We start from the raw sequence: 25,414 nt of genomic DNA, 5'->3' as shown, positions 1-25,414 counted from the left end.
ATCCCTGCATATTTTATGCCAGCTGCCCTCTCTTTCTCATTCTGTCTTAGACCACCGCAGAACAGCAAGAACAGATTTAGGCTTACAGTGGAAGGGAAGCCGACTGCTCCTTACCTCCACAAAGCAGGAATTCCTACCTCCTTGATGAGACCTCTGAGGAACCATTCATTCTGATAAACGGTAGTTGAAACCAGTTTTGGAGGCAGAGGGTTGTTGAACGGGAAAGGAAACAAGCCAAAGGTCCAGACAGCCTTCACTCCTTACCCATGCTTTTCCCCTCCAGTCACTAATCTTACTACCATAAATCAAGCCTCTGTGCAGCTGCAGCAGTAATAGATTTCAGGCAAAGTGGCACAGGCATTGTATACTCCTGCCACTCGTTCATATTTTAAATACTGTTTGTTGAGCTTTGTAACATGCAGTTTGTCTCCTTCTGCAGGGAATTACTCAGGCAGGCAGTCACATGGCTGCAGCAGCACAATTAGAGGATTCAAACTGCGCTAAGCTCTTCAGGGTTTTGATCTGGAAATCATATGGGGTGAGGAGATAAAACCAAATGATGACAAGGATCTACTATCTTTGTGAAATTAGCAACTTGTAGTTCTCCTAGTCTGCACTCACACAGGGCTTGCTGTCACAGAAAAACCTAGTTATATAGCACCTCACCTAAGTTAGAAAGGAACACCTTAGTATATGAAGTTTGAAATAAGCAGGGAAACAGGTGTCAACAAGCCCTCAATAAGGGAATGGCTGTTGATGAGAAGAGTATATGTATGAATGAGAGTTTATCAGATTTGGGGGGCCAGAACTTTCAATGGCATAAAAATAGTTGAAACTTTTAAATTCAAATTCAAGTCCCATACATGCCTCTCCAAGGTTGAAAGATGTTAACAATCATGAGAACACTTCAGGATTTCATGAAGTCTAAAATGATCTGATAAAAATACTTGGATCTGAGATTCTGGGTTAGACCAGCTCCATGATAATGCTCTGGTAAGTTTTTATTGTGCAGAACACAATAGAATTATCATGGAGCTGTTTATAAACCAAAGTGCAGTACAGAGCGCTCTTGGCTTTTGTCATGGTAGATCAACTATGGAGTTTGTTTAAAACCTAGTCCAAGCCAGTTCTTCCTCCTCCCTGCCCAGACTTAAGGAGCATCTGGATTCACTGCTGTGGTCCATCTGACTATAATGATACACCCCTGCAGCTACGGGTTGGATGCCCCATCAGCATGGCCAGGCCTGGTGTTAGGATGTAAGCCCCAATAGAAAGTTCTCTGTTTCTGGTGGATGCTGTCATGCCCTCCCTGTCCACATGTGCTTAGGTATACTCCTTAGGTTCCCCTCATTCCCAGGACCACATTTGCTCCAGTTAATAGACTCCTTTTAGCTGACTTTTAACTTCTCTCGCAGACTGCTTCTAGTATTTCTTCCCTGATCACAGTTTTATTGTTTTCTTTCTATTTAAGTTGTGTAATGAGCTAGCCCGTTTCATTTTTCCCAATTCATTGATTTCAGAGATTAATTCATGTAATTATTCATTCTCTTTACCTAGGATGTCCCTTCCCCCATTCCCCACACCAAAAGTGTATTGCTAGCAGCAGCCTTGTCTCTGCATTCAAGTCCCTGCACAACACAGCTCTTGCTTATAATTCTTCTTACGGTCAGGGGTATTACCAATGCTACCAAAATGCATCCAAGAGCCAGCCAAAGAACAGAATCTTGCTGGAGGAGGCACCATCAGAGGTGCACTGACCCACAGTGGGAATGGGCAGCTCCTCAGCACTTTTGCCCCTCCCCTCTGGTCTGTGGCATCTGTCCCTCTGCAACTTTCCTGTTGATCGAGTCCAGCCAGAAGCACTTTCAAATACAAGTCTTTCAGCCTTCCAGAGTGCCCTGCTATCATTATGCACTGCCATCCTCCACTGAGGAGGGAGCTGAGGGCAGGATGATGCTGTCACCACACAAGTCAGTGCACTGGAAAATAAGCTGAAGAAAAAAGCTGCTACTGGAGGGAAAAGGGCATATCTGACCCTGCCATTTATGTGACCTTTTCACTCATTCTAAGCTGGTGATGGTTTTGGTCACTGTGATGGAAATGTAGGTTGATCTCCCAGCAGACAGCACCTGAACCCAAGGCCTGGCTGTCTCCCGAGATTCCTGCACCTTTTTCCTCTCCAGAAACCTTTCCACTTCGGGTATGACACTACCCTGACGCTCATCTCTCCAACAAGCTGCCCTTTCCTTGCCCATTACACTTACCCCCCGCAAAAGCAAGTGCAGGGAAACCTACAGAAAGTTAACATTCACAATAAAAATGCAAAAAAGAAAATGCCACTGAGTCCACTTGGGTTGCTGGAAATTTCAGTATGGAGGTGGGAGTCTGCAAACTCGGGGGCCTTGGTGGATTTGGATTGAACTGTCATTTAAATGAAAACCTGCATGTGTGAGAAGGCTTAAAGCAGAAAGCTGTCAGAATACACTGATTTCTGTGATTTTATCATCTTAAAACTATCAATCTCTGGAAGGAACACATAGCATTTCTTTAACTTTGCATCTCACTTTGGCACAGAAATTTCTAGAATAAAGAGAAAACCAGGAGCTTAAAAGCAGAATAAAGTCCATACAATGGGGATCTGAGTCAAAATCTACTATGTCTTGGTCTCTTGAAAACACTGCAGCGTGTACCACAGTTGCTTCCTGTAAATCACTAGCGGAACAAGAAGCAGAAAGTCAATTAGACCAGTGCTACTGAATACTTTCTGGACAGTTAGGAAAGCAATATCTGACAGTCATCTCATGAACATCTTCGGTGGCCTGACACACAGCATTGCCCAGTTTCATCTTGAGAGACCTATGCCTGCCTGCTTCAGTAAAGAGAAGCTCTCCGATCAACCCGAGTTTTATCTCCAGCCTCATCTGTTATGACTCATGTTAGTTGCTTATAGCAACTGCTTAGAAATGCAAGGCATTCTCATTAAGAGGATCAACATTTAACTGAAGAATCAGACGGTTCCTCTTGCCAGTTTCATCATGTGCTGTCTAAAAATCCCCCAGATCTTAAATCTTAATATCTTAAAATCAGTAATAAATACAGATCATTCTGTGTGACTGCACTTTGATCCACTATGTGCGACTGGTGTATATTTTTTTCACTTTCTGTGCTTTAAAAATAAACCTTATCAAAAAGCTGTGATTCTGGCCTGTTCACATGATTCCATGGGAGCTGGGATTCCATGAGATACCTCAGTGTGGAATCAAGTCACATGCTGTGCTCCACATAGAAAGGCTGAATATTTTGGGCGGTTATCATCCTTGCTGCACCTCCACTGTGTCCACTGAACTTAGTATAGTGTGTCCAAACCAGCTGTCTTTCATTTCTGTGTGGTAAACATGAAAAAATAAAACCCATTTCATCAAAATGGAAAAAAAACCCAACTTAAGACATATCAAAGTGGAAAAAGGAGCAAAACAATCTAGTGCCAAGCAGAACATATGTGTGAAACACAGACAGCAATACTTTATCCTAATTTTGCTAGACAGACTGATTTTTAATGCTGTATTCCTGTGAAGCAAGCCCATCAAATTATTTCTCCTTTCCTCAGTATAACACATTAAAGAAAAATAAATCCCAAACCTTGTCTATTTCAAGCTCCCTAGAAATAATGTGAAAGTAATACCTAGCAGAATTTTAATGACACACAGAGATTTACTGGAGATTAAATTTGATTAAGTATCGCTAAGTAATGAGGCATTTTAGGGGACTGTAAGATAGGGAGGGAGTTTCTGAATTCAGTCTTTTTCAAAATACTTTGAGCAATTAATAATATAGTTCATATTACATAGTGTTTCACACAGGCAACTTAAATGCATGTTAAAAAAAGCCCATAGCATATTCTTAGCATGAAAATACTGTATTTCAGAGAAAATTCACAAAACAAAAATGCTTTGGAAAAAACAGTTATGCTTATACAGCACCATTTATTTTCCAAAATTTTCAACAGAAAGAGTAACCAATGAATCCTTATAACATTCCTTTGAAATTCATAGATTGCTAACTCTCTTTTTACAGATAGGCCCACTGAGGTAGGATAGTAAAATTATTTGGCTAAAGCCATAGGGAAAGTTAAGGCTAAAAATCAAAGGAATATTGACAGCTAACTTGTTTCCAGACCCACATCTTAAATAATTATTCCTGAACAACTCATTACTAAAGCAAAGCGCATACTGAAGTCCTGTCACAGGGCTGCTGACTGGGACAGGTTGTGATGTTCCCTTCTCGCTGGTTATCTGTGTGGCACCTTCCACACTGCAGCCCCATTCCTACTTGGCTATTAGGCAGTATGTTAGTACAACTAATTTAGCAAAGACCTTCATGCAATGGGTAGTATCAATGCGTGCAAATTAAGCTTTCCACAGTCTTGCACCATACACAATTTCGTGTATCCACTTAGAGACACACTACTGTACAGAAGGCATTTGGATGCTGTACCACATCAGATCACACAAAGCAAAAATTCGGTATGGCACACACCCTTGACACAAGCAGTCTTATTTTCAGAATAGACACTTGCATTGTCACCTAGTCCAGTAGTTCTTAAAAATGCAAGCTTGGTCCAAATTCCTCCCAGTGAGGAAGGCAGTAGCTCTCTCTATATTGAAGGGCCAAATGATTCTGGGAGAAGAGAAATTACTATGCATTTATGTGAGGAATAAGTACATAGTTCAACCATAAATGCACTTGACATCCTTTTTAATACACAGACAGCTATCCTAGGGCAGAACTACAAGCAAAGTTGCTCGGCTTGACGATGTATGAGTCCCCCCATCCAATCAATCTGGATGCTATACCCAGAGCTATAATAAAAGCAGGAGAATGAAAATTGCTGGTCCTCAGTATCCTTTGAGAGAAGGGCATCAAATGTGACCAATAGCTCTGTCAACTGCTATAAAAAGATAGACCATAGACTCAAAAGGGCTGAGCAAGTGGCGTTGGGAAAGAACAGGAAAAAGCAGCAAACATGATGAGACTTAGCTTCAAGGTCAAATCTAAAAGCAAAGGTACAAAAACACTTCAAGCCACAGGGAGAATTCATAATCCTGTGGGTGTCTCCAAATCTTGGCTAGGAATTCTGGTTAGTACCTGGAAGCCAAATTTAACCCTTTGTAGATCTACTGGCTTGCACAATTTCTTTACTGAATAAATTTCTTATATAAATTATTTCTATAATAAATTTCTTACAACTCTGGAATGCTTACCTAAAGCTCTTTGTAATGAGATAAAGATCAAGAAAATTCATATTACCCTAACAGTGAATCTAAATTTAGACCAGACTCATCTCATTGAAGGCCAGTGCAAAAACCTGGGTTAAATTCTCTCACCTTAGCTTGCAAGTAGCTCCACTGAATTTTGGGAGTGGAGAGAGAATGGCAAAGCAAGATTACCACAACAAAGCTATTATCTGGCTTTGATGTGGAGGTGGTTGCAGGGGTCATCTAAGTATCAAATGCCAGGTGGCTTTCACAATCAGCTTTCTCTCCCCAATCCTTTCAAGGTATACCTAGAATGTTAAACAAGGGAGGTTTTAAATGGGATTGAGGGTATAACAAAGCAGTTGAAGAGAGGTGCTCATGCTTTTGGATTGTGGCAGTGCAACCCAGGTGAAATGGTCTACTTCAGAGTGCAAAGTTCTGGGAACAGGGGAGAATGGGTAATTAAATGGCCAATACAGAGTAGAGAAAATATGCAGGACCCACATTTTGCCTAATACAGCTCCTCTGAAGCCAAAATTAATAGACTTTCATGATATTAATAGTGATAGAATAGACTCTCAGTTGGAAGTGACCTACAAAGATCATCCAGTCCAACTGCCTGACCAATTCAGAGCTGACCAAGTTAAAGTATGTTGTTAAGGGCACTGTCCAAATGACTCTTCACCACCTGGGGCCTGGGGCATTGACCACCTCTCCGGGAAGCCTTTGCCAGCGTTTGACAACCCTCAGTAAATAAATGCTTACAACTGTACAGTCTGAACATCTGTGATGCACAGAGCCTTGTGTGTTGAGAAAGCTTGCTCATGAGAGCTTAGGAAGCTGCAGAGACAAATCTTCAGACAGAGGTTTTAAGTTCTGTGCTAAGCATGGCACTAAGGCAAACCATTAATATTCAGTGCCTGCACACATCTCAGGCCTTGAGGAGAATTGTGAATTGTGGCCTGAGTGACCTGACAGAGCTGTGAGCATTGAGAAGGTCAGTGTTTCCCAGAGCTGGTATCAGGTGGGTGCAGTAGCAAATGCCTTAGAAATTATTATTCTTTGGGTTTGTTTTTTAAGGACTGAAAGAAACCAAAAGAATAATCTTTTCTGACCCCACATTTAAGAAGATTGTCAGAAGATGTGCACAGAAGATGCCTCTCTCCAACCACTCTGAGCTTCTTAACAAGAAAGGTACCCACAGAGATACAGACTGTTGGTGAGAAATGTTTATGCAAACAATTTTTTTTTCCTTCTTTCTAGTAAGTCCTAGCAAAAAAGGCATCTGAGCACTACAAAACGGAGATTTGGGAGAGCTGGACTGTGGGGGTGTCCTATTTTTGAAACAAATGTAACCAATGGAAATGCAATTGAGCACTGCACTGGCCAAGTTTGTTATTAACAAACCCGACAGGCTAAATCCAAACTCCAGTTTGGGGAAGTGTGGATTTGACTCATAAACTAATTCCAGAGCCTGGGTCTGATCCCAGGTGTGAATCCATACACAGAAGCGGAAGGAATATAAGCGGAGTGGGGTGAAATAAACCTGTAGGCTATTCTGCCATCTTGCTTAGCAGGCTTCAATTCCTTCAAGCAAAATCTGCCTCCTAGTACACCTCTTGTTATTTTCAGTTTATGCTCCTCTTAAACGGTAGGGGTCATGCCTGACAAAACACAGTAAAATGCTCGTAAGTAATCTCCACTATATTCAGTGTAACATCAAGCAGACACTTTTCACCGTAACAACCAACAGAAGGCCACCTGAAAGACTTACCTATGAAATGAATAATCACACTACCACATACAATGACTTACCATAATGAGCAAAAAAGAAAAAAATGGAAACTATTAAGCCTTCCTTAAATTACCATAAGGACATCAAAACTAATAATAATTAAAAAAACCCTGTAGCTCTGTGCCATGGGTTGTGAAAAAGATAGAAAAAATGTTAAAAAAAAAGAGAGTAAACCTTAAGACAACAGGTGGAAAAGGCTGAACCAGAAATTGCCAGTATGGTAGAAAAAAAGAACTTTTTGATCTTTAGGAACCAAGATTGAATTCCTACTAAGGCATTTTTAATACATCTCTGCCTTTTAACTTTTCAGAAAAATGCTTTACTTTTCTCTTATTTAATGTGTTAGAGAGCACAGACTCCAGTACCTGTACAGAGTTAATGAAGAAAAAATAAATTTGTATGCTTCACAAGTAATGTTCAAAAGAACACACACAAATTTTTCCCCAGTAAATACAAAACCCTGACACAACACCAAGAACTCACTTAAGATTCATGCAGTGTGGATGATGCAATCCATGCTGGAGGTAGCAACTTCAGAAAGAAATGTCTCTCTCAGAATTTGTGGAAAATCTCGAGGACCACCCCACAGAACTAATGGGAGATGAGGTTCCTCTTTTGTCCTGCTCAAACATGTTCTCCTTTGGTCTGTAGCCCTTTAAGATGCACAGCCACACTCTTTTAAATTGCATGAACCTCTGGTATCAGTATGCAGAAACTGAGAGCAGTCCTGCACAGAAGGGCTGGGGGGTACTGGTGGATGAAAAGCTGGATTGAGCTGGCAATGTTGCACTTGCAGTGCAGAAATCCAACCATATCAAGGGCTGTACCAAAAGGAGCATGACCAGCAGGTCAAGGGAGGCGATTCTGCCCCTCTACCCTGCTCTCGTGAGACCCCACGTGGACTACTGCTCTGGAACCTTTTTAATAGGGCCTGTTGTGACAGGTCAAGGGGTAATGGTTCTAAACTAAAAGAGGGGAGATTTAGACGAGACCTAAGGAAGAAGTCTTTTATGACGAGGGTGGTGAAACACTGGAACAAGTTGCCCAGAGAGGAGGTAGATGCCCCATCCCTGGACACATTCAAGGTGAGGTTGGATGAGGCTCTGAGCAACCTAATCCAGTTGAAGATGTCCCTGGTCATTGTTGAGGGTTTGGACTAGATGACCTTTGAAGGTCGCTTCCAACCCAAACCATTCTGATGTGCTGATTCTATGCACCCTTGTTCAGGTGTGCAAAGCCACCTACCTTATCTGCTGTGTACAGTCAGACAGAACACAATCCTCAGCCTGCTGCTGTGACTCTTTGGAAATACTGTGTCAAAAAGCATTCATTGCTCCAGCCATCACACATCATGAACTGCTCTCACAATTAGCATACCACTCTGAAAACGTCAAAGCTGACTAACTTGACCAGTTCTCAAAGAAATCAAACAAAAAAAGCCAAACCTAAATTGAATTCTCATAAAACAAGCCACCCACCTAAATTCAGCTATGGAGCTGAAGCCTAATAGGCCACAAATATGACAACACATATGAACAATTCCCAAATTGTCTATGAAAAAAGGTCACATCTGCACAGGAGGTGCAAGGAGATGCTGTAGGAACCTCCCTACAGAGATCTCCATAGGATTTGATTCTAATCTGAAAGGGGTTTTAACAAAATGAACCAGTGTGATGCACCAGTAGCTGCTAAAGAACAGACCAAAGCTCTTTGTGCAGCAACGCTTCCAGGTTAAATCCCGGTTTGTGACCAAAGAAAGAAGCCACAATTAAGGGCAAGAGGGAAGTCAAAGCAAACCAGCCAACCAGAAAAATCAAACAAAACAAGAATTTGAGATGTACAGAAATCCTGTTTTAAAAAAACAGTACATCTCTCACCATGAAGGTACAGATTTTGGTCTTTGAGGTCTTAGAGAACGATCTTCCCTGATAACCTTGACATATATTCATAAATCCAGTCACAAAATGAAGCCTTTAAAGAAGCCCCTCAGGAACACTCGGTCAAATTCAAAGAAGAGTAGCTGGTTATCTGTTCTTTTAGCAAAACACGAATTAGTTTAAGGCCCCAGCTTCCAACCTTCATCTTCTTCTATACATTCACTATCAAGAATGAACTACTGGAGTTCTATATTCAATGAGGTTGCTTCTGCAGCCATGTCCACCCAAGAGTAACTTTCCTTCCCTCACAGCAAAACTTCAGTCTTATGAATTCCTGAACTCATTGCCACAAGATCAATTTGCTACTAATAAAACAGATTATTTTTTTTTTTAACAGCTGAAGTGACACATATTCCAAGATGGTTGCCAAAACTGGGAAATAGAAAATTATTGTACCACAGTACCTGGGGAGGAAAAATAAATATAGGAAAAAAAGAAGTGCCTCTACTTCTTTACTTAAAATAAAGGGACTACAAAGAAAACCACAATAAAAATGTTTCAGGTTCTGCACTGTGCTTCAAAGAGGCATAGGGTAAATTGTCCAGTTAAGAAAGAAGACAGGTTGAACTGCCTCCATAGCGGGGGATAGCAGGGGAAGGAGAGCTCACTACAGCAGAAACCCAATTTCTTTTACCTTGAAATCTCTGCAGCACTGCAAGCTGTAGCTTTGGTCTCAGCAAGCTTTTGTGATCTTTTGGTCAGGACTTCAGACAGGCTCAGTAGGATGTAACATTTACAGCTGTTCTCCACAGTACCTGTATTTCAGGAAAGCCTCGTTCCATAGGTAGCATGAAATATGTGGGCCTTACCCTCGACACTGGGCTCTTCAGGAGTCTGCAGTGTTCTGTGGTTGACAGCAAGTCCCAAACGTTCCTACTACTGAGCATCTTTGACACTCACAGACTTCCCCTAACCAACTTGATCAGCATTGTGTCTGAGTGAACAATACTGTAGTATCATCTCTTCCTCTTTCTAACATATAAATGTATCATTGAACAGAGGGGGAGAAAGCTAATTTCAATGTGCAGAGATTTCTTACATATGCTTTTGTTGTGCCATAGGGAAAAAGAAGGAAAAATAGGCAAAAAAAAAAAAAAGTATTAAAGGTGTTCTGCATTAGTGAATGCAGGTGACTCAGGAAAAAAAGCAAGGATCACAGGCCAGAACTTTGCTGCACACATGTGTATCTCCTTGTCTACAGACACATTTATAGGCAAGTGACGCCCCTTTTCCCCAGCCAGGCAGGTGAGGGGGTCTACTCCTTTTCTATGTGCTCTTCATCTCCACCCTAAGCTGAGAGGATAACCCATTGCCTGAGCAAGTTGTACTAACGGAGGAAGTGCCTGCCTGGGAGCTGGGGAACTGGCACTGCCAGGGCTCCATGCTCTCAGCTCCTTTAAAAGGCAGACAACAGGATGCTGAGAAACCAGGCAAACCAAAATGATTTTTAGCAAAAGTTTGCTTGCTTTCTTGTTTGTTCTGAATTCTCTCCAAAGAACATTGTAATTTCTTGCCTGTTTCAATTCTTTCCAAAGAACATTATAATTCTGATGGATCAGCTTTTATAGGAAAAAAGAAACCATTTTGCTGGAGAGCTTTTCACTAGTCTATCATGAATTCATGAACCTGGGATGATTTCACTTTATTTTAACAAAAGTCAGCAAAACATTTAGCCCACAGGCTTACCATTATGTACTGGATATTCCACATATATAGAAAACCCAAGTGGCTTAGGAGATTTTTTTTGGAAATTACTCATCCTATTTTATGTACTAGGTATAGAACTGACTGATGCAATTTTAGAAACACCTAAAATTGACCCAGTATAGCTTTCCCATATATGAGACTCCAGCAGTTTTAAGATCTGATACCTTAAGTCCTTCCAGGTGTACAAACAATCACTATAAATTTTACTGTGATGCTGTAAATCCTGAGACTAGATCAGAAGAACTGCAAGACAGCAAACCTTAAATCTGTCAGTGGCAAGAAAACCTCTACCTAGATCTGAGAACACTGAGAATAACATTTTTAGCTCTGTTACAAATGAGTTGGGTGACGGTGCAAATCACTTTACCTTTCCCTTAGCCTCCCTTCATTTCCTTGGCCATGCTGTCTGTTTAGACTGCAAACTTTTTAAAGCAAGGACTGTGATTGCACCAGGACTATTTAAAGAGGTTCCAGTTTGTCAGGGCTTCTATGTTTTATCATAATACTACCGCTGCAATTAATAAAGACTGATGGCTGATAACCATGTTATTCCAAAGTACTTGGGCATGGTGAAGCCATCTATCAAGTAAAGAAAAACAGCTGCCTCTTGGTTTCTCTTACAGACAGTGCAGACTCTTTAAAACTAATTCACTATTTAGAATTGTTATAAATATGAAGAAAAAACACCCCCACTTTTTAAAACCATAAGATCTCATGCTTCAAAATTTTGTGGCAATCATTGTTTAACAAAGAGAGACTTCCCTGAAAGACTTTTCCTGGAATTTACAATACCCTTTTGTGACAAAGGTAGATTAAGTGCTTTTTAAGATTATATCCATGCTTGTTAAAAAAGTATGCATTCTGCCCATGCAGTTTGAGAGGAGAATATCAAAAGTGACCTGAAATGTCCAATACATTTTCCTTAATCTGTGAACAAGCACAATAGTGTCACTAAGAGATGTGACATATCCAGATAATTTCAATAAGAAGTTATTTCCAAGACCAAAGAGCTGCCCCAGGGGATGCCATACAGGAGTGCTAAGAAAGGAAGCTAGCAGGTCTGTAGGACCTCTGGGCTATTTTGCCCACAGATATAGTCTATCTTGGACTCAGAACCTTCTGCAGATTCTCTTTAACATCTTGTGTGGAGCCTCTAACAAGGGTTCCTGTGTCCAAATAAGAATCAGACTTTGCCCCACTGGTTTTATAGCAAAGCTCAAACCTGCTTAACACAGCAAAGAATATAGCCCAAATCAGCTTCTTTGCTTGCAAGTGTGCTGTTTCCCCATAGAAGGTGAAGAAAGCTGTTAACTATGTACTTTCCTTTTCATCTAATAAAAAAATCACAACATAGATAATGCCTTTTTCCTTCTTTTGTCTTTCCTTTACATTGATCAGAGCTTATTTAACACAACAGTAAGAGGTTAAGATGTCATTATTTTGCTAAGTGTTTAATGAAGTTATAAAAATGTAAACCAAATATTTCAGTTGTCCTATAGCAGCTCTGATTCAAAAATTTGTTCAGCAAAGTGAAATTAATTGGTATAGATGCATTTCCTTATTTTTGCTGACTATCATATCATGTATGCCTTTTGGAGCTTTTTATCATAGGGATAAGTGGAATGAACTCTTGCATGCTTTGCAGATGAACCATATCCCAATTAAAATTTTAGCGCTGAAATGTCTAATGGCTCTTTCTTCTTGTAAACTGAGTTTAATTCTAAGGTTTGACTTTGAGAATAATCATTTAATTTTAGGGTCTGGTGATGTCAATTAAAGAGATTTGCTTCACATTGAATCTAGAGCTCCAAAGCCTCATAAGCAAAATCTGAAACAACCTTCCTAGAATGTAGCGGTTTAAAAATGCACAGTGCTTGATTAAATATGATGGCTTAAAACTAATTAAACCACTCATCACATTCCCTAGGGCCCATATCCTTTAAAGCATTCAATTAGACTACTTGCGTAAGTGAAAGAACTCACTTGCTTATGTCGTGCCTGTTTTGTGTTTTATCAAATTCATGCTCTGCTAAATGCACCCACACTTGTATATTAGTTTTAAAGGATGTGGTGGTGAGAAACGTTTTTTAATAAAAGAAACTGAGTTATTCCTATCATTTCTCTCTTGAATTATTTCCATGGTGAATTTCTATCTTTCTTGCAAATCTAACTTATTGCTCATAAAATGTATGTTCCCAGTGGGTATACTAACCATCTGCCAGTATGTGAGCATGTTCTAGAACAAAGACTTATTCCCAAATTTCATAAATGATCAAATATTATAAAAGCAATGCTATCTAATATGAATCAGCTTGGCATAAGATAATGGTCAAAGATGCTAATGAAGGTAGAAAATGAAGTACATTACCTAACATGCATTTGTTGCACCCTACTCTGTATAAAGTTTACGAACTGTGAAGGGAATTTTGATCTTGAATTTGTGGCCAGACCTATACTTGTGTTACACCTGGTTACAAAGCCTCTTTCTCTCTATGGGTTGGTCAATAAACACCTCTTTACTTGCACAGAACAAGTGTTCTCTGGTGTTCTACTTTAACCATTAGCACGGTTTACAATGAATGATTTTACACCTTCAGCTAACTACAACAGCCATGATTACAAGACCCCCTGCAAAGGTACTAAACTTCTGTGAAAGACTCAGCTATTCAGTCACCAGACTTCACAGAGCAGCAGTAGCACAGCAGTATTTACTGCAATGCCCATGGCAGGGAAACTACATTTGTCTAGAATCTGCCTTACTTGCATGGTCCATTTGCACTCTGTATGACCAAGTTAACACTTGTCTGTGCATATATCTACCAGATGAATACTTGTCTAATGTGAAGCTGTAACACAGCATATTCTCATATAAATACAATCAGGATCACTGGCCATTACTGTTGTTCTGCCTTCTATGCATCTCAGCGTTATTTCTTATTTATCTCCTAACAAGCATAGAGATTCTGTATGTAATTATTATGTGCTTCCTCCTCACCGTATCGCTGTTGCAGATCGTAGTGTTAGTCACACAGAAAAGGGAGATATTATTGAACAGATGTTGCCCTCTAGCAGATACCAAAGAATTACAAGCTCTGCCTATCAGGAAGTAGCTTTTGCCTTATAAAAATGTGGCAAGTTCACAGAGTTTAAGCTGTTGCTTACTGAGATTAGTAATAAGAAACAATACCTGTGAATGATTTACCTAAAGATCTTAATGCATACACTCAAGAAAAGTGAGATGCTATTCAGGGTCACTATTATTTTGGGCAATGAGTGATGTGATTGCCTCTTACAGGAATCCAAGGTTCTGATTAAACACCAAGCTACAGGCACAGAATGGGTTTGGTTGTGTGGAGACTTACATGTCTCCAGATGCTCAGTGCAGCCAAGCTGCAGCTCTCCTATGATGCTCCCAGGAGCTGGTAGCTCTCTGGAGGTTCCAGCTCATAGAATCAAGTGGGTGCATGAGTACCTGATTTCACTGAGGAAAAAAAGAGAATGTACAGAAAACAAAACCTCAGTCCTGAAAATGTAAGCCCTCGCATCTCAAACTCCCGAGTGCAAATAGAAAGCACTGCAAATTTCATTTAAAAATACCCCAGGAAGTTTTAATGTCTTTTGTGGGATGTCCTTAAGCTCTTGGTTTTGGCAGTGATACTGGAATCATCAGAGTGCTGTGCCAACAGCCAGCTGCAAGCCCGAGACTCTCGCTGGAGGCAATGTACTAGAAAAAGGAAGGGGAAAAATAGGGTTAGGAAAGAAAGATTATGAATCTTTTACCATTTTTGAATCCTAATGAGAAGAAGGAAGGAGCAGAAGAGAATCCTCCATTGCAGCATTTCCAAAAGTTGTATTGCTGAGGGCTTAACAAGTTTATAAGGACACACATTTTTTTCTTGAAAATTACTTTGAAAAGATGACAGAGCTGAAAGGAGTGCCTTGAATTTTGATTTTCATCTTCAGTTTTGTTCCCCCCCCCCCCAACTTTAATTAGCACTTAGCTGCTATTTGGCTTTTATTATAATCAGCTTTTAATTATTACTTAATATTTATCTCGTGGCAATATTAAAAAGCTCCAAATCTTTCACGATTGTTTAGTTTTCCAATTTGCTGCATGTATTGGAAGACACACGAAAACACTACGAATGAGAAGAATGCGCAGCTTGTTGCAGCCCTGTTCACTGGATTGCAACTTGGAGTTCGTATTGCCTCTTGCCACTAGGTGTCAGTGCTATACAAACTATACGGCACACGAGCCCATACTGGCACATCCAAACGTCACAGCGCTGGCCAGTAACCATCTAGGCTTGAAATGTCACCATCAAGATACGAAATAGCCATGGATCACACTGCAAGCAAATCTCCTTTCATGTGTTGTGGAGATCGTGTTATGTTTGTCCATATTTTAAGTATTTTGCTGTGTTTGGCTCACTTTGCTCCTTCAAATTTTCAGTTTAGTGTTTGTAGAAAATTATATTAACCCAAGGAAATTTGCCTATCTTTTTAACATTTATGGCTTTGATGTATTTTATGTAAGAGAAATAAAAGATAAACAAAATAAAGCCAATGAAAGCTTACAGGAGATGGTTCCCTTTTGGGGGAGGGACAAAAAAGAAGGAAATTCTATGAAGTGCTTTGCTTCCATCCACTACCCCAGAGGTGGGAATTACAGAGACTACACTTTCTTCAAACAGTTTTGTAATCTGGCCCCAAATACCTGTCTCCTGTGATGATAGCCATTTGAGGGATCCACAAAATAAGCAGCTGACTTGAGTATGAGAGGGAGACAGACACAGCAGTGTGCTCTAAGCACTACCTTTTAGTGGGGAAGCACTCTGAATAACCAACTACCACAACTGGCAGGCACAAAAATATCCATAAAAAGAGGAAAAAAAAGAGAAAATGGACAGTCCCTGAATGCCGAGCTTATTTTTCCTTCCAGGCCTAGGGCCTCCGAGCAGCTCTTTCCTTGCTCCCTACTAGGAAGAATGAGCTGACCACCACTCTACCACTAAGGGACTTGTAACATCAGCATCCTTGTGACGAAATGCACAAAAACATCTGAATGCTCAAACCAAGTTGCTCAGGGTGAAGCTAAAGAGTTGCTACCTGCAGTTTGTAGCTCAGCTTGGGACACCGCCTCTTCCCTCATCCCTGCCTTCAGTGCTGGGAAAGGATGAATCCAGCCCTGGGGGAAACTCCTTCCTGCAGCCAGGATCAGCACCAGCTTGCTCTCAGCAGTGGGAGCATGGAAGTTAGAGTGCAGTAGCCCTGATGGGGAGCAAGACCCACCAGCACAGCTTTCAGATGCACCCAGCTAAGCCCCTGGATCCAATCCTTCTGGCCCTGCTCGAAGTTTGGAGCATTTGTTCTCTAGTAAGACAAAATCTAGCTTGGGGTCTGATCTGAGACCGTTTATGTGCATGTACTTTCATATATCCGTATATTTCTGTGATATACCTTTCTGATGCATGCAAGAATGGTTATTTTCCTCTGCATCAAGCTTTTCAGCAAGTTCTTCCATACGAAATTGTTTGCTTTCACTAAAGCTCTTTTCTATGCACAATGAATATTGAGGAATTATATATGTTTGTATTTAATATGCCTCATTTTTTAGCAATATAATGTATTGTTAATAAATTTAATAATGCTATTAATGCCTGTATTTACAGCAATAAATAGAGTCCATAAAATATATTACTGGAAGAAATTACTGTGCTAATTTACCAACACACTAGACCAACCCAAAATAATTCCGGATGTGTGCTTAGCTGAACAACTTTGAAAATCAGACTATCCCTGACTGTAAGCAAGGCAAGCTACTGTTGCTCCCATGAAGTGGATTTTTGTTTATATTTAAAATCAAAATTATGAAGTTCTTTCTTAACTGACAATCATCCCTCTAATCTACTAATTATTCCAACTCCACAATAGGCAGAGTACTTGAAAGTCTGATACTCCTAAACTGCTTTCATGTTCAATTACTTATAATTATACAAACAAGTCTAAAATTGATGATCCGTGCATATAATTATAGATTCTGCAACCCAGCATAAGCAAATAAAAGAAACTACCCTTATTATGACAACACAGTTTCTAACAGTCAGGCACTGCAAATTTAATTGCAGTAAAGGGTGGATGGTACTATTATGTAATTAGTAACAAAACGGTTATTTCAGGATAATTAAATGATAATGTGGACACCAGAGCTCACTTTCAGAGCAATCTTTTTGTAACTTATGGTGAAGGAGCCTGTTAAGTTGAACTGTGTCTTCTTCCTTAAGTATCATAAAAAATGTTGTGACAAAATGATACATGGAATAGTACTGATGAAGCGATTACCTGTGGCATCTGCACTACACATCATAATTTTCAGAAACCCATTCAGATTCTTTCCTTTTATATTGTCCATTTTACTACAGTGACAAAGATAAAGCTTGCACTAACAAGGATCGAAAGAACAAACCAAATACTCTGTTGCCTCTTAGAAGGGAAACAATTACCTCAGATTTGCAATAAAATAAGGCTACTGGGACTTAAAACCATGACAAGTGAAAGAACAAAACAGGTACTGCAAAAGGCACATGCAGATGATACAAGAAGGATAAAGTCACAGAGCACTACTGGAAGATAAATCCAGAGTTCAATACAACCCCTCATGGGTATCTTCACATTGTTCCTTCAACAGAGTTTATTTTCTAGAATATAAACTGAGGTACTGGGCTATGACGTGCAATCTCCCAGGAACAAAACAGTCAGAAAGATTTAACACTTGTGACTTGACTAATAAGACTTAGTATGAGTAATTCAGTGAGTTGTCCACAATTTTAGTATCCTTTTATAAGGCATCCTTTCACATTTAAGCTTTAACTTGCACGACTTTATGTAGCTAACAAAACTGTCATTGACTTTAATTGTGCAGGATGAAAGTCCATAGACAAGATAAATTGGCCTGATTAAATCTTATTTTCTGGATCATTATCTGGATCATTAAAGCATCAGAAAACTAACTGATCCTTTCTTTTCCTACATTATCAAACCTTCTGATGAGGAAAAAAAAAAAAAAAAGATTTTTAAGCTCGAGTCACAAATTACTGACTATGCCATCTTACTAAAGACAAAGGCACGCTCTTCTTTGATCCAGATAGAATGGTAGCAAAAATTACATTCCCATTATGCTAACTCATCTGCTGATGGTAAACAAATTACCTCTTTGCAGCTTTTCATGGCTGCCACATAGGTAATTCTTTAAAATGAAGACCCTCTGGCCACAAAATAAAGATATTTTTTAACTTCCCCCGCATTATTTCTTAACCCATAGCTCAGTCATGAAGTATTGAAGGACAGGGCTAGATGTTTCCAAGTAAGTGAAAGTGAGTTTCCCTGTGCCTTATGAAACCCCCAGAGGGCTGATCAGCTTCTAAGGAAGTGGAGAGTTGTGCTGGAGGAAAGAAAACACAGGACTGTGGCAACCCAAGGAGAGATGCTCTGATAAGGGAGATCTCATTCAGCTGAACTAATTCAATGGCTTTCTGCTGCCAAAAGGCATCCATCTCCCTCCTTCTCCCTCAGGGCAGCTCACTCGTGCTGCTTCTCTTGGGTGGCTCATTAATCTGGAAAAAAACAGTGCTACAATAACAAAAATGAATTGCTTATGACTAGCCAAGGTATTGCAAAGAAGAAGGCAGGGCCTTGCATCTGAGAGCTGCCCATAAGGAACAATGAGAATTGTGCTTGGGTGGGAAAGAGTCATTAGGTTAGCTCTGCTGCACCACAAAACCTCCCTCTGCTGTGTGATGATCTGCCTCGCTTTATCTGTATATAATGAATAGCTTTGTTGCAGGACACTGTATGAGACTGGGACGAGCTTTTGGCTAAAAAAAAACCCACACAGCCACCCCTAGAAAAGGAAAGAAAAAATCCAAACCCAACAATACACATTTACGATAGATACAGATATATAATGAAAAAAGCTGTGTGGTGAGAAGGCCTGAAAAAATGGGGCTTAAGAACTGCCAAGACAGCAAGTAATCCACCTTGCATGCAATGTCCTGCCTGACCGCAAGATGGAGGTGAAGCTTAAAAATTAAACTAAATTCTAGCCAGAGTGGATTTGTACCAATGTGCAGTTATTGCTAATGCCATCTAATTGCCAAACATGGGTTATTATCAGTATGGGGATTTCTTAGCTCCTTTCTCTCTGCTTGGCAGCCTGGAATGCAATCAGTACAAAGTAAATATTGTACTGACATGTTGCAGTTCAGGCTTTGATTCTTGCCTCGGATTCTGGACAGATACAGCACAAGCTGTGATCAGCTATGCTTTACCCCTCCCAGCTTGGGGAACGATTATTCTTGAAATAATTACTTGGTAGATAAGAAAAGCAAAGATCTCCTTATTTCTGAATGCTTTAAATTTGTGCACTAGAAACATCCAACTATTTCAGGACTAATTAGTCCAAGCTGCCCTGCACAGACCTGGAGTTGAGCACAATGAAGATAATTACTGCATACAACCCCACATGGCTGTGGATGCTGATGCATCTTTAACAAACAGAAAGGATCTGCAAATGGGGCTTCCCCTTCTTGGCATTCTTTTTGTATAAAATAAAAGCTTAGCGTCAGAGCAGGAACAGGCCATCTTGCTCTGGGTAGTTCATTCAGAAACACTGCAATATTTTCATCTTTGATGGAGACCTAAGGACACCACAGTCTAAACAGAAAGGTTCCCTCACACATAAGAAAGAAGTGTTAGTGCATGTACCGAACAGGTGGGGAAGCTGAAGTATAGAAGGTTTAAGACCCAGGTCCTCTAATGCATTGGGGTGATTTCCTAAGGACATACAGGCTGTGTCTAAAACCTCACAAGCTGCAAGCCCTTTTTTCATATCAGGTTTGCACCTGCACATATCCTAATTCCATGGTGGAATAAGACATCCCTTGATTCCCTTATTTCCATAAGAGGGAAATACAGGCATGCAGGCTCTGCTAATACTCAGCCACATATGGCGTGAAAGAGCCAGGAGTCTGGCTACAAGCTGTGAGTGATGGGGTCCTACCATGCATTTTAGCGCCAGCAGCAAAGATAAAGAACTAAGAAGTGATGATTTCAAGGCTTTTCACAGGGATTGACCTACTCTTTGAGCATATGGTGATTCTAAGTACTAATGTGGTATCCTGAATCTGAAAAAATCTCTATGTTTTACTGTAGTACCCCTTTATATGTAAGCCCAGAGGTCAGGCTGAACAGTATCATTATATGCAGTGAAAACTGAGGCTGTGTGGGACATGATCATACTGGGTAACCTTGGCATAAATATGAAGAAATAAGTATTAAACTGCTCTAAGCTGTTTACAAAGTGTTAAGAAAGAATAACAATCTATTTGCAATGTTTTGCAGATGAAGGACCACCTACCGATTGATTATGTGCCTGACAGATAAGCACAAGCTACTTTTCAGAGGTATCTTTCTAGGCATACCATTTATGTGCTAACTTCTTTACCTTCCTGCTGTCATTCAGACGCAGAATAACTAGAATGCCTGAATGGAAACATGTATTCAGTAAAGGAGAGTGGTGTGAAACCAAATGTGTGACTCCTGCAAAACACAGAATTTAATGAGAACTGGGAAGTCCTCTTCCAGTATAGAGATGCAGGAAACAAAGTGGAAACTCCTCTTGCACAAGACATAAAGGATGTCTTTCACTGGTACATGTTTAGAATCACCTTCTAAGTCCAAGAGTATTCTGGTTCACCAAACATACATATACAAAGCTGGACATAAAGCAGATCTTGGTCCCATAAGAAACCTGCTGGTCACACTTTAAAATCTCCATACACAATACCCTGGTTACATTTATTAAGACTCAGATCAATATGCTTTGGAAACTGGGCAGAAAACTGTTTTCCTCATTGCAAGTGAAACTGAGTGGCAGATAAAGTGATCAGATAAAGTTGCTTTTGGACATGCAGAGTTTTTTCCCTTGGGACAGAGGAATCGCAATTCTATATATTTTGCTTAAGCTAGCAGGTGATACAGATGCTAGCAAAAAGTTAGTAAATAATTTCCTCACATAATTTCATTCCTGCTATCACTGGAAATAAATATAAAGAACAAATAGCTGGCAAGTCATGAAAGAAAACAATTTTCTCTCATATTAAACACTCAGTTTGCCCTTTTCCCCTAACAAACATGGGCTAAGATAGCTACCAGAACAAGAAACAGAGCATATCCAGAATGCTCTGAAATAATTTTAGCTCCTGGGGACAGAGAGAGGGTATCATTTTGTGGTACCATGCAAGTCCTGAGTAGTTCTAGAAAAGAAACAGATGTCCCAAAATTGAAGACCAGATAGCAAACCCTCAGGTGGCTTAGATACATACACACTACTATACCTCAGAGAGCAAAGAGTTCTCATTTTTCCTGTTGACAGATGATGACAGTTCCTTGGTTATTTCCATTATGGATAGGTCTTGGATAAGTTTTGAGGATCAATTTTGAACTCATATCAACTGGCTCTGGTATCCTCCCTCAGCACTCTCTGCTGCCTCACCTCCAGCCAGGGATGCTGACTCTTCTGCAAGCCTTTGGCAAGCACTACCCTACTGCTGGTCACATGCAAAGCTACTCTCAAATTGTTTGCAAGCTCATTTGTCTTATCACCTTCCTTACAAGAAGTACACCACAGCACTGCCACCACTGAAGTTCTTATCAAAGGCTGCCCTCTGAAACCACTTAAACCGATAGAGCATACTCCCTTTATCAGAGAGAAAAATTACTTTAAAAGCTTATGCAGGCACATCATCCTGTTAAAATCATGCTTACTGTAACAATGCAGGCTCTCCTTTGCTATTTAAAGCAAAATACATGTTTTTGCCTATAGTACGGATAATAACACAGGCTGAGACACATCAATCACACTTCACAATAACCACCTTACTTGACATGCCTGAATCAGCCATCACTCACAGTGGGGGAAAAAATGTGTCTTTCCCTGCCGCCCCATTCAAATGCCTAATTAATGCATTTCAGTCACTTGAAAACATAACTATGCCTTGACAGAAGGCTTTAAGTTTGAGGGTGTCTCAGGCAACAAGGTAGAGAACTCTGAAATGCTCCATGTTGAATAAGCACCTCAAAGTCTGAGCATACTTTCCCAATCATCTGAACCTCCACTGTGCAAAAAGGAGGACCACAGACTCTTTCCTTCTTTAACCATAATCACAATATAAAAGTGATTCTTAAAGGATTCAGCTCAAATCTTGGCTAAAGCTTTGGAGTCTTCCATAACTAATTTTCCTATTCATTATGCAGGAACTAAGAGTTGATCATCATTATAGCTATTCTAATTGTAATTTACAATCTTTAATCTCTGAGCCCTTCAAAAGATGTTTGATGTACTGAATTTAAGAGCCAGGTGCTAAGACAGACAAAGGGGGGGGGGGAACTGGAGGCAGTGAAGGGAAGCAGAAGAGAAATTTACCCAAAAGCATCAATCTGAGAACCATGACGATGAAAATAATGTTGGTTTGATCTACAAGTTCTATGGAGAACTGAAATCATCAGAAGTCTGTTTGCATTCAGCTTATCTTCCTGCCAGGATACAGCTCATGTTTTGCATGGAATTTGTGTTTCTTTCTGAGAGATGAGGCCAGCTTACACTCATGCAACAGGCAATGGAGATTTTGTTATGGATGAAACAGATGTGGAATTGAGCCATTACTGAACTCGAAGACAGTGGAAAAAAAGAACACCAGCAACAGCCATCTTTCAGGCAAGCCAGGCATGTGTCCAAACTATAAAATTATGTTAGCATCAAGATTTTGTGGATTTTTTTCCTTTTTAATTTATTTATGCTTACAAGTCATGGCAGATGCTGGCTACTGTAAATAACTAGCCCAGGTTTTACAAAAAAAAAAAAAAAAACAAACAACAAAACAAACAAAAACCAATATAGCAGAATAGAAGTTTCTCAGTACTAAAGAATATTGTGTATCTGCAAAGTTAGCATGAGATCCGTTTTGGTGAGCAAGGAGCCTGACCTAAAAAGCTGCGCATTTAGCTGTGGATGTCTTCAAATTTTAAGACCTTTCAAATCTGGTTTCTCACTTTGCTTCTTAGAAATACAGCTTTAATTTCACAGAATACATCATGCAAGGAAAAAAAGAAACCCAACCAAAACCCAAAACCACTTAATGGAAAAATGCTTAATGCAAAATTAATCTGATCAAAATATACTGTAGACTTTTAAATATGCAAATCAAAGTCCTATGTAATGTAGGTTCATTCTCCTACTGTTTACTGTAATCCCCCAAAATATTTCTTGTAACTCAAAAATATGATTAACAGTGTGACTTGATGTGACCTTCCAGTGACTGCATATGAGTACTAATAAAATGCACATAACCAAGTCTTGATTATTTATACTTGACTGTCTCATTTGCCATTTCTTCCAATATAAAACAAATATAGATTGCTGTCCTGGGTTCATCAGTAGCAGTCATTTTTCTCCTTCTTGGTAGCTGGTGCAGTGCTGTGTTTTGACTTTCGGCCTGGGAACAGAGCTGATAACAATGATGTTTTGGTTTGGCCAAGGACTTTGTGAGCCTCATGCTCTGCCAAGGAGGAGGGGGAGCCAGGAGGAAGCAGAGACAGGACAGCTGACCCAAACTGACCAAAGAGGTATTCCATACCACAGCACGTCATGCCCAGGATGTAACTGGGAGTTAGCCGGAAGGGCTGGGGGTCTGCAGGGTTGGAGGAGGTATCGGTCAGAGCTTGGTCGGGCTGGGGGGGGTGAGTTATCGGTCGGCTGGTGGTGAGATGATGTATTCTCTTCCCTTGTTATTTCCTTTATCATTGTTATTATTGGTGGTAGCAGTAGTGATTTGTGTTATACCTTAGTTACTAAACTATTCTTATCTCAACCTGAGAGTTGCATTTTTTTCAATTCTCCTCTCTGTCCCTCCGGGAGTAGGTGGAGGGCAAGGGGGGGGGGGGGGGGGGGAAGTGAGTGAACAAGCTGTCTGACTGGGTTTAAACCATGACAATTGCTTATTAGATACAGATGTCATAGCTCATTATATTTAAGCTTAGTGCCCTGGGTGTATTTGATATGTTGCCTACCCCTGAAGCTGCAATTTCAGCTCTGGTATAAGACCTTGTGGCAAGATAGGCTTGTATTTTTATTATTTTTATGAGGACATCTGAAGCTAGAGTTAGAATTTGTATAGGGAAGATTGAACCCTGAATCTACCTGTTTTGACAGACTCTTTTACCTGTTTTACTTAAGTTTTATTTCCCAGTAAAAAGCAATACTGGAAATTGCTGTACACTGCATTCCAATAAAAATAAAGGTGTCCTCAAAGCCGATATTAACTATTATCAAGCTAAGGAGGATTTAAGCACCAAGAATAGACACACTTGACCACCTGAAATTCGTGGTTTGCTTCACTTGCCTAAGAGCACAGTCTAATTGATGTAGTTATTATTTGTCCCCTTCTCCCACAAAATGCGTCACATCCTGTGAAAGTACCAGAATTATGGTGGTATAAAATTGCACGAGGGTGGAAACCTGGCTTTTTCTGGCATGGAATTTTAGGGAGAAGCCCAAAAGCCTAAGATTTCATCTATTTTAACAATTTATTGCTTTTATAAAGAGTAACGAAGAATGAAAACTCAGTCACACATAAAGGCTTGCAATACCTACTGCCCATATGTTCTGTGAATTTCCACTGTCAAGCCATATAAGAACTGTATGTGATCTGAAGCAAGCGTTCCTGAATTGCATGCTTTTTCCCCAAAATATTTCTATTTTGCCCATTCTTCATTTGGCCTAATTATGCTTGCTGGTGGTAATTTGCCTGTCAAGAATTAAACTACAATACTTTCTGTTAATAAGACTGACATCTCATCTAGTCCATCATGCTATTGATGTGTCTGAGAAAGACTTAGTTAAGACTGCTCTGTGAACAAGATGACTGGCTCTCTAGCATTACATGCTAACATATAGGTATAGAAAAGAAAAGCTCCAATTCTTGCACTGCAATTGCAGAAGCAAACTATAGGACCCTATGGACCATAGGGTGAGGCTGAGGAGCACAACAAACACTGTGAAGACTGCAAAGCTCTGCAGTCACAGATGGTGCCCATCCCCCATCTGTAGGGATGGAATTAAGAGAGACCCTGAACCAGGGTAATTTCTGAGGAATCACTCATTTTTCTTGCTTCTTGCCAAAGGTAGGAAGGACTCGTTTGGTTAATCTTTGTAGATGAGATGTCACACAGAGAAGCTGGATTTATAGAATCAAGTTTCAAATGCAAATAACATGATTTAATAGCAAGATTCCATATAATGCATCATGAAAAGAAACATTCTAACTCTGAGGAAGGCATCCAGTTAAAATAAAAACATCACAGAATGATGGCCTAAGCAAATACATTCATTAGCAACTGAGGGATTTGAAAGAGATTTTCACAAATAGGAAAAGAAGCACAGGGGAATTCTCATATAAATCCTTTAAAATCCAACACACACACATCTAAGAGGCCTTGCTGTGAGAGATGAACAGATTAATCAGTTACCCTCCATCTCTGGATGTGAGGGATGGTATGGATCAGTACCATTAGAGCTTTAATGAGTGCAGGCAGAAGTGAGCAGCACATAGAAAGTCACTCTCACCACTGCATCAACAATATGGAGGAACCATGAAAATGGGCCT

At 40.1% G+C, this 25,414-nt stretch overlaps 1 protein-coding gene across 5 annotated transcripts in view; it reads right to left on the bottom strand.

Annotated features, from left to right (window-relative positions):
• PHACTR1 (phosphatase and actin regulator 1) overlaps window positions 1-25,414 on the bottom strand; it is a 320,959-nt gene that overhangs the window by 176,927 nt on the left and 118,618 nt on the right. The gene's annotated exons all lie outside the window — the stretch shown is intronic.

The sequence above is a fragment of the Pezoporus occidentalis genome, unplaced genomic scaffold (genome assembly GCF_034315485.1).
Source record: "Pezoporus occidentalis ecotype Australia unplaced genomic scaffold, CSIRO_AGI_Poc_V1 ctg2, whole genome shotgun sequence".
Lineage (NCBI taxonomy): Eukaryota > Metazoa > Chordata > Aves > Psittaciformes > Psittacidae > Pezoporus > Pezoporus occidentalis.
The sequence above is the reverse complement of the archived record's forward strand: the minus strand, read 5'-3'. Positions and strand labels throughout refer to the sequence as shown.